Below are 12,217 nucleotides of genomic sequence, written 5' to 3' on the forward strand. Positions count from 1 at the left end.
AATATGTCACTACTTCCACATTTTCCCCTTCTACTAGCCATGAAGTGATGGGACCAAATGCCATGATCTTAGTTTTTGGTTTTTTTCCTTAATATTGAGTTTTAAGCTGTTTTTTTTTTTCACTCTCCTCCTCCACCCTCATCAAGAGGCTTTATAATTTCTCTTTGCTTTCTGCCATTAGAGTGGTATCATATGCATATCTGAGGTTGTTTATATTTCTCCCAGCAATCTTGAGTCAAGCTTGTAGCTTATTCAGTCAGGCATTTCTCATGATGTGCTCTGCATAGAAGCTAAATAAATAGGGTGGCAATATGCAGCCTTGATGTACGCCTTTCTCAATCCTGAACCAGTCAGCTGTTCCATACAGGATTCTAACTGTTGCTTCTTGACCTCTTGACCTGCAGACATGTTTCTCAGGAGATGGGCAAAATGGTCTGATATTCCCATCTCTTTAAGAGATTTCTACAGTTTGTTAAGATCCATACTCAAAGGCTTTAGCATAGTCAATGAAACAGTAGATATTTTTCTATAATTTCCTTGCTTTCTCTATGATGGATAATGTTGGCAATTTGATTTCTGGTCCCTCTGCCTTTTCTAAACCCAGCTTGAACATCTGGAAGTTCTTGGTTCATGTAATGCTGAAACCTAGCTTGGAGGATTTTGAGCACAATCTTACTAGCATTGGAGATGAATGCAATTGTCTGGTGGTTTGAACATTCTTTATTACTGCCCTTCCTGGAAATTGGGACTAGGATTGACCTTTTCCAGTCCTGTGGCCACTGCTGGGCTTTCCAAATTTGCTGACATACTGAGTACAGTGCTTTAATAGCATCATCATTTAGGATTTTAAATAGCTCTGCTGGAATTCCATCACCTGCACTAGTTTTATTGGCAGGAGTGCTTTCTAAGGCCCCCCTGACTTCACACTCCAGAATGTCTGGCTTTGAGTGAGAGACTACACCATCGTGGTTACCCAGGTTATTAACATCTTTTCTGTACAATTTCTCTGTGTTTTATTTCCATCTCTTCTTGATCTCTTCTGCTTCTACTTGGTCTTTACTGTTTCTGTCCTTTATTGTGTCCATCTTTGGATGAAATGCTACATTTGTATCTCTAATTTTCTTGAAGAGATCACTAGTGTTTCCCATTCTATTGTTTTTCTCTATTTCTTTGCATTGTTCATTGAAGAAGGCCTTTTTGCATCTCCTTGCTATTCTCTGGAACTCTGCATTTGATTGAGTGTACCTTTTCCTTTCTCCTTTTCTTCTTGCTTCTCATCTTCCATCAGCTATTTGTAAAGCCTTTTCAGAAAACCTCTTTGCATTCTTGTGTATCTTTTCCATTGGGACGATTTGTTCACTGCCTCCTGTACAATATTATGGACCTCTGTCCATAGTTCTTCAGGCACTCTTTTTACTTGATATAATCCTTTGAATCTATTCATCACTTCCACTGTATATTCATGAGGAATTTGATTTAAGTTGTATCTGACTGACCTACTGGTTTTCCCAGCTTTCTTTAGCTTAAGCCTGAATTTTGCTATGAGGAACTAATGACCTGAGCCACAATCAGCTGCAGGTCTTGCTTTTGCTTACTGTATACCATTTCTCTATCTTTGGCTACAAAGAATGTAATCAATCTGATTTACTACTGACCATTTGGTGAGGTCCATGTTTAAAGTCATCTCCTATGCTGTTGAAAAAGTGTGTTTGCTGTGACCAGTGTGTTTTCTTGGCAGAATTTTGTTAGTCTTTGTCCTGCGTCATTTTATAATCCAAGGCCAAACTTGCCTCAAACTCCAAGTATCTCTTGACTTTCTACTTTTGCATTCCAATCCCCTATAATGAATAGAACATCTGTGTGTGTGTGTGTGTGTGTGTGTGTGTGTGTGTGTGTGTGGTAGTGTGCTAGGTCTAGGATGTCTTCTAGGTCTTCATAAAACTGATCAACTTTAGCTCATTCAGCATTGGTGGTTGGGGCATAGATTTGGATTACTGTGATGCTGAATGGTTTGCCTTGGAAATGAATCAAGATCATTCTATCATTTTTAAGGTTGCACTCAAGTACTGCATTTCAGGCTTACTTGATAGCTCAGTTGGTAAAGAATCCACCTGCAATGCAGGAGACCCTGGTTCCATTCTTGGTTCAGGAAGATCCCCTGGAGAAGGAAAAGGCTAGCCATTCCAGTATTCTTGGTCTTCCCTTGTGACTCAGCTACTAAAATATTCACCTGCAATGCAGGAGACCTGGGTTCAATTATTGGGTTGGGAAGATTCCCTGGAGAAGGGAAAGGCTAGCCACTCCAGTATTCTGGCCTGGAGAATTCCATGGACTGCACAGTCCATTGGGTCGCAAAGAGCTGGACACATCTGAGCAACTTTCACTTATGGACCTAACATTCCAGGCTCCTAAGCAATACTGTTCTTTACAGCATGGGATTTTACTTTTGTCATGAGACACATCCACAATGGAGTGTCATTTCTGCTTTGGCCCAGTTCCTTCAATATTTTCTGGAGCTATTAGCAGCTGTCCACTCTTCTCCAGTAGCATATTGAACACCTTGCAACCTGAGGGACTAATCTTTCTGTGTCATATGATTTTGCCTTTTTGTACAGTTCATGGGTTTCTCACAGCTAGTATACTGGAGTGGTTTGCCATTCCCTCCTCCAGTGGATCACGTTAGGTCACAACACTCCACTATGACCCATCCATGTTGGATGGCCCTACACAGCGTGGCTCATAGCTTCACTGAGCCATACCAGCCCCTTCACCATGACAATGCAGTGATCCATGAAGGGGATAATAATATTAGGTAAATGTATAATAAATTTTATGTATATATAAACTGATACATAATACATATATTTATCTACATATCCTTGGGGAATAGTGTACATAAAAAAAAGTAAAACCAACAAAATGAATGCGGATAATACTCAAGTCAAGAGTGGAAAGAATAAAGATAGTATCATTTGTATTTCCATGAATTTAAATGAAATTTGAAAATGTCTTATTTTTCTTTACATCCTCAGAGATATAATATATCAGTCTCCCAGTGTAAGCACTCTCTACCTTATTTTAAATAAGACTGCTGTTTTGTACATAAATTTAAATTTAGAATGTAGCTCTGAAGAGGTCACATATAAATATTACTTTTCCCACTTGAAAAACACGATGAATTTGATTTATAGAAGTAAAGAAAAAAAAAGTATCTGAAGGCAATGATATTTTTATATTGCTTAGCAATTCAGTAAATTTTAAGCAAATAGCCTTGAAATTTACACAATAATGCTAAATTCATACTAATTCATGTTTCTTGGTTACATCATATAAAGAAGAGAAATGAGATGAGCACTGAAGAACCTTAAATTTTAACAATTGTGTACTTCAGTTGAACTTTTCTTAAGTCTGTCCTAAAATATGGACTGAGTTGAGCACTGAAATAGGAAAAATAGACACTATTTATTGGGATGACTTCAGTTCACTTCAGTCACGCAGTCGTGTTTGACTCTTGCGACCCCATGAATTGCAGCACACCAGGCCTCCCTGTCCATCACCAACTACTGGAGTTTACCCAAACTCATGTCCATCAAGTCGGTGATGCCATCCAGCCATCTCATCCTCTACCATCCCCTTCTCTTCCTGCCCCCAATCCCTACTATCATCAGGGTCTTTTCCAATGAGTCAACTCTTCGCATGAGGTGGCCAAAGTACTGGAGTTTCAGCGTCAGCATCAGTCCTTCCAATCAACACCCAGGACTGATCTCCTTTAGAATGGATTGGTTGGATCTCCTTGCAGTCCAAGGGACTCTCAAGAGTCTTCTCCAACACCACAGTTCAAAAGCATCAATTATTCGGTGCTCAGCTTTCTTCACAGTCCAACTCTCACATCCATACATGACCACTGGAAAAACCATAGCCTTGACTAGATGGACCTTTGTTGCCAAAGTAATGTCTCTGCTTTTCAGGATGCTATCTAGGTTGGTCATAACTTTCCTTCCAAGGAGTAAGCGTCTTTTAATTTCATGGCTGCAGTCACCATCTGCAGTGATTTTGGAGCCCCCCAAAATAAAGTCTGACACTGTTTACACTGTTTCCCCATCTATTTGCCATGAAGTGATGGGACCAGACGCCATGATCTTAGTTTTCTGAATGTTGAGCTTTAAGCCAACTTTTTCACTCTCCTCTTTCACTTTCATCAAGAGGCTTTTGAGTTCCTCTTCACTTTCTGCCATAAAGGTGGTGTTATCTGCATATCTGAGGTTATTGATATTTTTCCCAGCAATCTTGATTCCAGTGTATACTTCATCCAGCCCAGCGTTTCTCATGATGTACTCTGCATATAAGCTAAATAATCAAGGTGACAATATACAGCCTTTATAAAGGAGACAATATACTCCTTTTCCTATTTGGAACCAGTCTGTTGTTCCATGTCCAGTTCTAACTGTTGCTTCCTGACCTGCATATAGGTTTCTCAAGAGGCAGGTCAGGTGGTTTGGTATTCCCATCTCTTTCAGAATTCTCCCCAGTTTATTGTGATCCACACAGTCAAAGGCTTTGACATAGTCAATAAAGCAGAAATAGATGACTTTCTGGAACTCTCTTGCTTTTTTCATGATCCAGTGGATGTTGGCAATTTGATCTCTGGTTCCTCTGCCTTTTCTAAAAGCAGCTTGAACATCTGGAAGTTCATGGTTCATGTATTGCTGAAGCCTGGCTTGGAGAGTTTTAAGCATTACTTTACTAGCATGTGCTGCTGCTGCTGCTGCTAAGTCGCATCAGTCGTGTCCAACTTTGTGCGACCCCACAGACAGCAGCCCATCAGGCTCCCCCATCCCTGCGATTCTCCAGGCAAGAACACTGGAGTGGGTTGCCATTTCTTTCTCCAGTGCATGTAAGTGAAAAGTGAAAGTGAAGTCGCTCAGTTGTGTCCAACCCTCAGCGACCCCATGGACTGCAGCCATCCAGGCTCCTCCGCCCATGGGGTTTTCCAGGCAAGAGTACTGGAGTGGGGTGCCATTGCCTTCTCTGACTAGCATGTGAGATGAGTACAATTGTGCAGTAGTTTGAACATTCTTTGGCACTGCGTTTCTTTGGGACTGGAATGAAAACTGACCTTTTCCAGTCCTGTGGCCACTGCTGAGTTTTCCAAATTTGCTGGCATATTGAGTGCAGCACTTTCACAGCATCATCCTTCAGGATTTGAAATAGCTCAACTGGAATTCCATCACCTCCACTAGCTTTGTTCATAGTGATGCTTTCTAAGGCCCACTTGACTTCACATTCCAGGATATCTGGCTCTAGGTGAGTGATCACACCATCATGATGATCTTGGTCATGAAGATCTTTTTTGTACAGTTCTTCTGTGTATTCTTGCCACTTCTTCTTAATATCTTCTGCTTCTGTTAGGTCCATACCATTTCTGTCCTTTATTGAGCCAGTCTTTGCATGAAATAGTCCCTTGGTGTCTCTAATTTTCTTGAAGAGATCTCTAGTCTTTCTAATTCTGTTGTTTTCCTCTATTTCTTTTCATTGATCACTGAGTAAGGCTTTCTTATCTCTTCTTGCTATTCTTTGGAACTCTGCATTCAGATGTTTATATCTTTCCTTTTCTCCTTTGCTTTTAACTTCTCTTCTTTCCACAGCTATTTGTAAGGCCTCCTCAGACAGCCATTTTACTTTTTTGCATTTCTTTTCCATGGGGATGATCTTGATCCCTGTTTCCTGTACAGTGTCATGAATCTCTGTCCATAGTTCATTAGGCACTGTCTATTAGATCTAGTCATTTCCCTTAAATCTATTTCTCACTTGCACTGTGTAGTCATAAGGGATTTGATTTAGGTCATACTGGGCTGGAAGAAGCACAAGCTGGAATCAAGATTGCCAGGAGAAATATCAATAACCTCAGATATTTAGATGACACCACCTTTATGGCAGAAAGTGAAGAGGAACTTGAAAGCCTCTTGATGAAAGTGAAAGAGGAAAGTGAAAAAGTTGGTTTAAAGTGCAACATGCAGAAATCAAAGATCATGGCATCTGTTCCCATCACTTCATGGGAAATAGATGGGGAAACAGTGTTGGACTTTATTTTTCTGGGCTCCAAAATCACTGCGGATGGTGATTGCAACCATGAAATTAAAAGACGCTTAGTCCTTGGAAGAAAAGTTATGACCAACCTAGATAGCATATTGAAAAGCAGAGACATTACTTTGCCAACAAAGGTCCATCTAGTCAAGGCTATGGTTTTTCCTGTGGTCATGCATGGATGTGAGAGTTGGACTGTGAAGAAAGCTGAGCACCAAAGAATTGATGCTTTTGAACTGTGGTGTTGGAGAAGACTCTTGAGAGTCCCTTGGACTGAAGGAGATCCAACCAGTCCATTCTAAAGGAGATCAGCCCTGGGATTTCTTTGGAAGGAATGATGCTGACGCTGAAACTCCAGTACTTTGGCCACCTCATGCGAAGAGTTGACTCATTGGAAAAGACTCTGATGCTGGGAGGGACTAGGGGCAGGAGGAGAAGGGGATGACAGAGGATGAGATGGCTGGATGGCATCACTGACTCGATGGACATGAGTCTGAGTGAACTCCGGGAGTTTGTGATGGACAGGGAGCCCTCGTGTACTGCTATTCATGGCGTCACAAAGAGTCTGACACGACTGAGTGACTGAACTGAACTGAAGTGAATGGTCTAGTGGTTTTCCCTACTGTTTTCAATTTAAGTCTGAATTTGGCAATAAGGAGTTCATGATTGAAGCCACAGTCAGCTCACAGTCTTGTTTTTGCTGACTGTATAGAGCTTCTCCATCTTTGGCTGCAAAGAATATTATCAATCTGATTTCAGTGTGGACCATCTAGTGATGTCCATGTGTAGAGTCTTCTCTTGTGTTGTGGGAAGAGTGTGTTTGCTATGACCAGTGCGTTCTCTTGGCAGAATTCTATTAGCCTTTGCCCTGCTTCATTCTGTATTCCAGGGCCAAATTTTCCTGTTATTTCAAGTGTTTCTTGACTTCCTACTTTTGCATTGCAGTCCCCTATAATGAAAAGGGCATCTTTTTGGGGTGTTACTTCTAAAAGGTCTTGTAGGTTTTCGTAGAACCATTCAATTTCAGCATTACTGGTGATTTAGATATACTATAAAGCTCTTCTGACTCTAAATATCTGACCATCTATAGCTTATACAATTTTTGATTTAATATGAAAATATTGATGCCATTTATTGAAAAGGAAAAGCTTGTTCTAAAGGTTTTGAAACTTTAACATTAATGGAATACTATAAAGATATTATATTTATAATAATTGTTATAGAATTTCAAAAAGTAAAAATTATTCCTTTAAATTAGAGAAGTCTCAAAAAGCACTAGGAATACATAAAACTTAAGCTGAGTCTGAAGTAATTTTAGGGTTAGCAGAAGGAAATAAATGGTTATGGGAGTGAATGAGGAATGTATATTTAAAACTCTCAAATTCATATCAGTGAACTTTAAACTTCTTCAAGTAAGCCTGTGGTAGTTTAGTCTCTAAATCGTGTCAGACTCCTCCAATCCCATGGACTGTAGCCCACCAAGTTCCTCTGTCCATGGGATTCTCCAGTCAAAAATACTAAAGTGGCTTGCCATTTCCTTCTTCAGGGGATCTTCCCTACCCAGGGGTTGAACCTGCGTCTCCTGCATTATACACAGATTCTTTACCACTGAGCCACCTCAGAAGCCCCCTAGTTGGCCTAGGGATAGCTTAATTTCTGGATAAAAGCTCCTATATCCCCGATTTAAATTTATCTGTTATTCTTTTCTACCTAAATATTCTTTAATCTAATTTGTTTGAGATAAAATAAGATGTAGGGAAAGATGATGCAATCTATGCTAGAGATTACAGTTTTCCTGTTCCCCTGCTTCTTCTCTTATAGTCTTATATCCAGCAACCCGAGGGACTAATATGTCCTTTGCTATGTATTACCCTTAGAGTAACATCTCTACCTGGCAACTTTGGTTGCATTATGAATTTCTACCTATTTCTCTAATCTCATGCTGTATCCTGTCCCACTCTACCTCTTGCCCATTATTCTCTAGTCAGTACCAATTTTATGCTATGCCTTCAACACAACCAAGCTTGATTCTGATTCTGCAAGTTTTACTGAACAATTGCTTCATCTACCCAAACACTCATCTACCTATTTATACTGGCTGAGTCCTTTTTGTCATTTAATTATCATCTTAAATATCTTCTCTTTAGGATCTATGCCTCTGCCATAACACCTTTATAATTTTTCCTGTATAACACATCAGTATCTTCTATTTTATTGGACATATATTTATTGTTTCATTGTCTATCACAGAAATAGGAACCTTGTTTCTTTATCTAAGTGCTATGTCCTCAGCACTTAGAATTGTAACTTGGGAACAACTATTGTTCCCCCATCTTTCTCACCAAATTATGCAAAGTTGAGCATGTGGAATATCTCCAACCACAGCACAATTATCTCTACATTTTTTTTTTTTTTCCTATTTTATCCCTACAAACTTAATCATGGCCTAGAACTCTGGTTCATGTGCATGTGGGTGCATTTTCAAATAAAAGATCTAAAATTTTTCAACTAAACTGGTAATATATCCGCAAATAGTACAGAACCAAGATGCCTGTGAAATGAACATATCCCCTGCCATATTAATAAATAAAAAATGTCACAACCATCAGCAATTTCTGGTTACCACATGTGAATGAGGCCTCTCAAAACTGAGATTCAGTGGATGCTGCGACCCCCTGCCCCCATGACGATTGCTGAGGAGCTGGGGGAATGCTAGAAGCTAGGTGAACAAGGAAAAAGGATTTGCCCTAGATAGCTGAGGTGCGTATGAAAGGAATGAATCCAGTGAGTCCATTGGCTTGCATTTTCCCATACTTAGACTGCTAAATTCCTTAACTCAATACCTGATCTTTGGTGTTCAAACTGTCTGCTCGCTTTGTTGCAAATTTATATATAGCCTGACTTTCCCTCCTGCCTTCTTGGAGCAGTTTTCTCAGAGCTACTGAGATGCTGTCTCCCTGTCTTCAAGTCCTAAGCTTTCCCACCTGATAAAAATAAATCTCTACTTTCAGGTTATGACTATATTTTTTAGTCAATATGCCCAAAGTCTGCTCTTCCTATGTAAAACAGAAATACACTGAGACGTTCATTGAAAATGTAATGATTTAAAAACTATTTTATTTGATTTTCAAGAGGTTGTAAATGTTATTAAAAACTCCAAACATGAGCAAAATTGCTTCAGAGGAAAGGCGATAAATTTTCCTTATGGATTATGCATGATATGAAAAAAAAATTGTCAAACTGAAATGATGTAAGAGGTGGAAACACAGAATTTAACTTTCAATTTTGATTGAATGTTCAAGGAGTAAGAATCTGCCAGAGTTCAATTGAGTTGTAAAAGTGAGAAAGAAGAATAATATATGATGGTGAGAAAATAATAGCAAAACTCTTCAATTTCTACATTGTAAAGTCACTTTTGCATTAATTGTCTTTTGTTATAAGACTGAAGCCTAGTTTATGCTTGACAGTAATAGCTCATTATGAGAATTTCCTACAAACGTGCAGTGCTTTATTCAGAGACTAGCGATGAAGGTTGTGGAGTAAAAGATTGGAGTGTGATAAATAGTGAATAGTTGAAAGATTTGGTTTATGCAGTAAGGGGACATGTTTGCTGATACACATTTTGACAATTAATTATGCTCACCAATGAAAAATAATTTCTTAACTGCAGTGGATGTGACTGCTTTCTGGAACAGATAAGTGACCATGTTTTACAGTGAGTTGCAATTTGCCGTGTTCCAATTAAAGCATGGCATTGACACATCCCAGACCCCAGCATGAAATTTGCATTTTGGCAAAAGCTGGGAATATTAATTCAGTTTGTTGATGGGAATAAGGCAAATACGACAGGGTGAAAAAAACTGGACACTTTCCAGGATGCTCATTACTCACGTGACTAATCTGAAAATAAATGCATCATGAAAATTAGATGTGAAAGTGACTTCTTGGTTTGGAGAGATACCAGCATGTGAAATTGTGTGCATTCTTAACACTACATCACGCTGGGGTCTGGGATGTGTCAATGCTATGCTTTAATTGGAACATAGCAATGGATGGACATGACTTAGCAACTGAATAACACCAGCAATGGGTGGAATATATTTTAGAAATAATATAGGTTTCCATAAGATTTAGTCTTGTTAAAAGGGCATCCAATGATGCAGAAATGCATATCTGAAATTGTCTTTAATGATTGTATGGAAATATTCAGGCTATTTAAGAAGAAGAACTGGGATACATTGTGAAATATTCCAGCTGCCTGATTTCTTTAAATTCCACCAGAGGCCAACTTTCTGTTGCCTGACACTTCTCTTTTTCTACTCCATTTGAATTTAATGTGAAAATATTTTTTTCATAAAAATAAATTAAAAACATTTTAACAGCTTCAGGAAGTCTGCTTCTCCCTAGCCCTTCAAAAATAGCATGAGAGACCATTATAAAAACTCATTAAGTAGAATTGCCATTTGGACCATTTTGTCTTAAATGACCCATCCATTCAATCAGGAAGATCAACTTACTGAAAAATATAGCTGATATCTACTTGCATTTATTGTGTCTTCTTTGAAAGAAGTGACAATATTACATTAAAAATATTAAATATGTATGATTGGATAGTATATCTTCAACCAAAAATCATTGCTAGTTAGACATGGAATGTCTTAGATGATGTTTTGACAAATTTGAAATTATTTACATTTGTATTGCTTGATTGGTGTCTAATTCATCTTTGGAACAAACATTAAATATTTTAAAATTTTATCTTTTGAAGATCATTGGGAATATTGAGAGTTTGACACATTTCCTGTTGATAATGCTTTATATTGCTTCTTTTTATATTTCAACTTTATTTTTAATCTGATGCCCACATAACTTGAACACAACAGAGAATCCATGTATTTTTCTAACCAACTAGGAAATTGAACTTCACAGAGACTACATTCTTCAAGTTTATGCAACCAAAAAATAAGATTTTATGAACTCTTCTTTTTTTGTGTGTACTTGTTGTAACTAAAAATATATTGATGCAATTTGTTAAAAAGAATAAATTATTTATCAAGATGATTTTTTAAAGACATTTTATTCTAGGATAGAAAGAAATTTATAACAAACTATCCAAACTTCATTTCTCATAGCTCATGAAAATAAAAGATATGTTCAGAAGTTTAATACTGAGTGGTATAATAAGGTTTAGTTCATAATGAAACAAATGGAATTATCAACTTTAGTTTTTTTTTACTTTTAATTGAAGATAATGTAAAACATGATACCACTTAATGAATTATTATGAGAAAAACATCCCTTTAATCTCTTCTTTCACTGATGAAAGAAGATTGAACCTTACCAGTTCCAAGTCACATATATATATATGATCTACCTCCCCCATCACTTTTTTTCTAAGCAAGTTACTGCTTTAACAAAACATACAATTGCTCTCTAGTGTTATTAATTTTATAGTTTATTGCATTACTCTCCACTCTAAAGTTTCTACAAATTTGTTGTTGAATCAAGAAGTTTAATCAGATTCAAGTTCAATATTTTCTGGGAAGACAGCTCATATGTGATGTGCATCTTTGATTCAAAAACACATAATACCTAGTTATATTTCTTTGGTGCTATTAATAACCATTGGTATTGAATAATTACATCCTTAACTCAGTAAGTTTTTCAAAATAGTGACTTCCAATTTTATTATTTGTACTTATTGTTTGGATTTTTTTAATCATGTGAAATATATCATCAAACACTATTTTATTTTGCAGTGATTTGGCTTGTACAAGAACAGCAAAATATTTCCTTGAGCCGTTTTCATTATTATTAATAATCAAAGCAATAAATTAATTTTCTAGCATTTTCCAAAAGTGACAGATTAAATTTTCATATAATTATCAATTTATAGATTTAAACATTTTATAGGTCATCATTATCCTTAGTGATGTTCATACTGCACCATCTTTTACCAGTGGCAGTTTTCTTGAATTGACTCTTGGATCCTAAAATCTCAATGCTGAAAATCCTGAGTTATTGAAAGCTTTCTTTGGGTCGTGTTGCTCATTTCTCACCCCAAAAATGAAATGCAGACATTTCTTTAACAACCTTTGGGTGTGTGTGTGTGTGTTTGTGTATGCTCTCAGTT

The sequence above is a fragment of the Bos mutus genome, chromosome 24 (assembly GCF_027580195.1).
Source record: "Bos mutus isolate GX-2022 chromosome 24, NWIPB_WYAK_1.1, whole genome shotgun sequence".
Lineage (NCBI taxonomy): Eukaryota > Metazoa > Chordata > Mammalia > Artiodactyla > Bovidae > Bos > Bos mutus.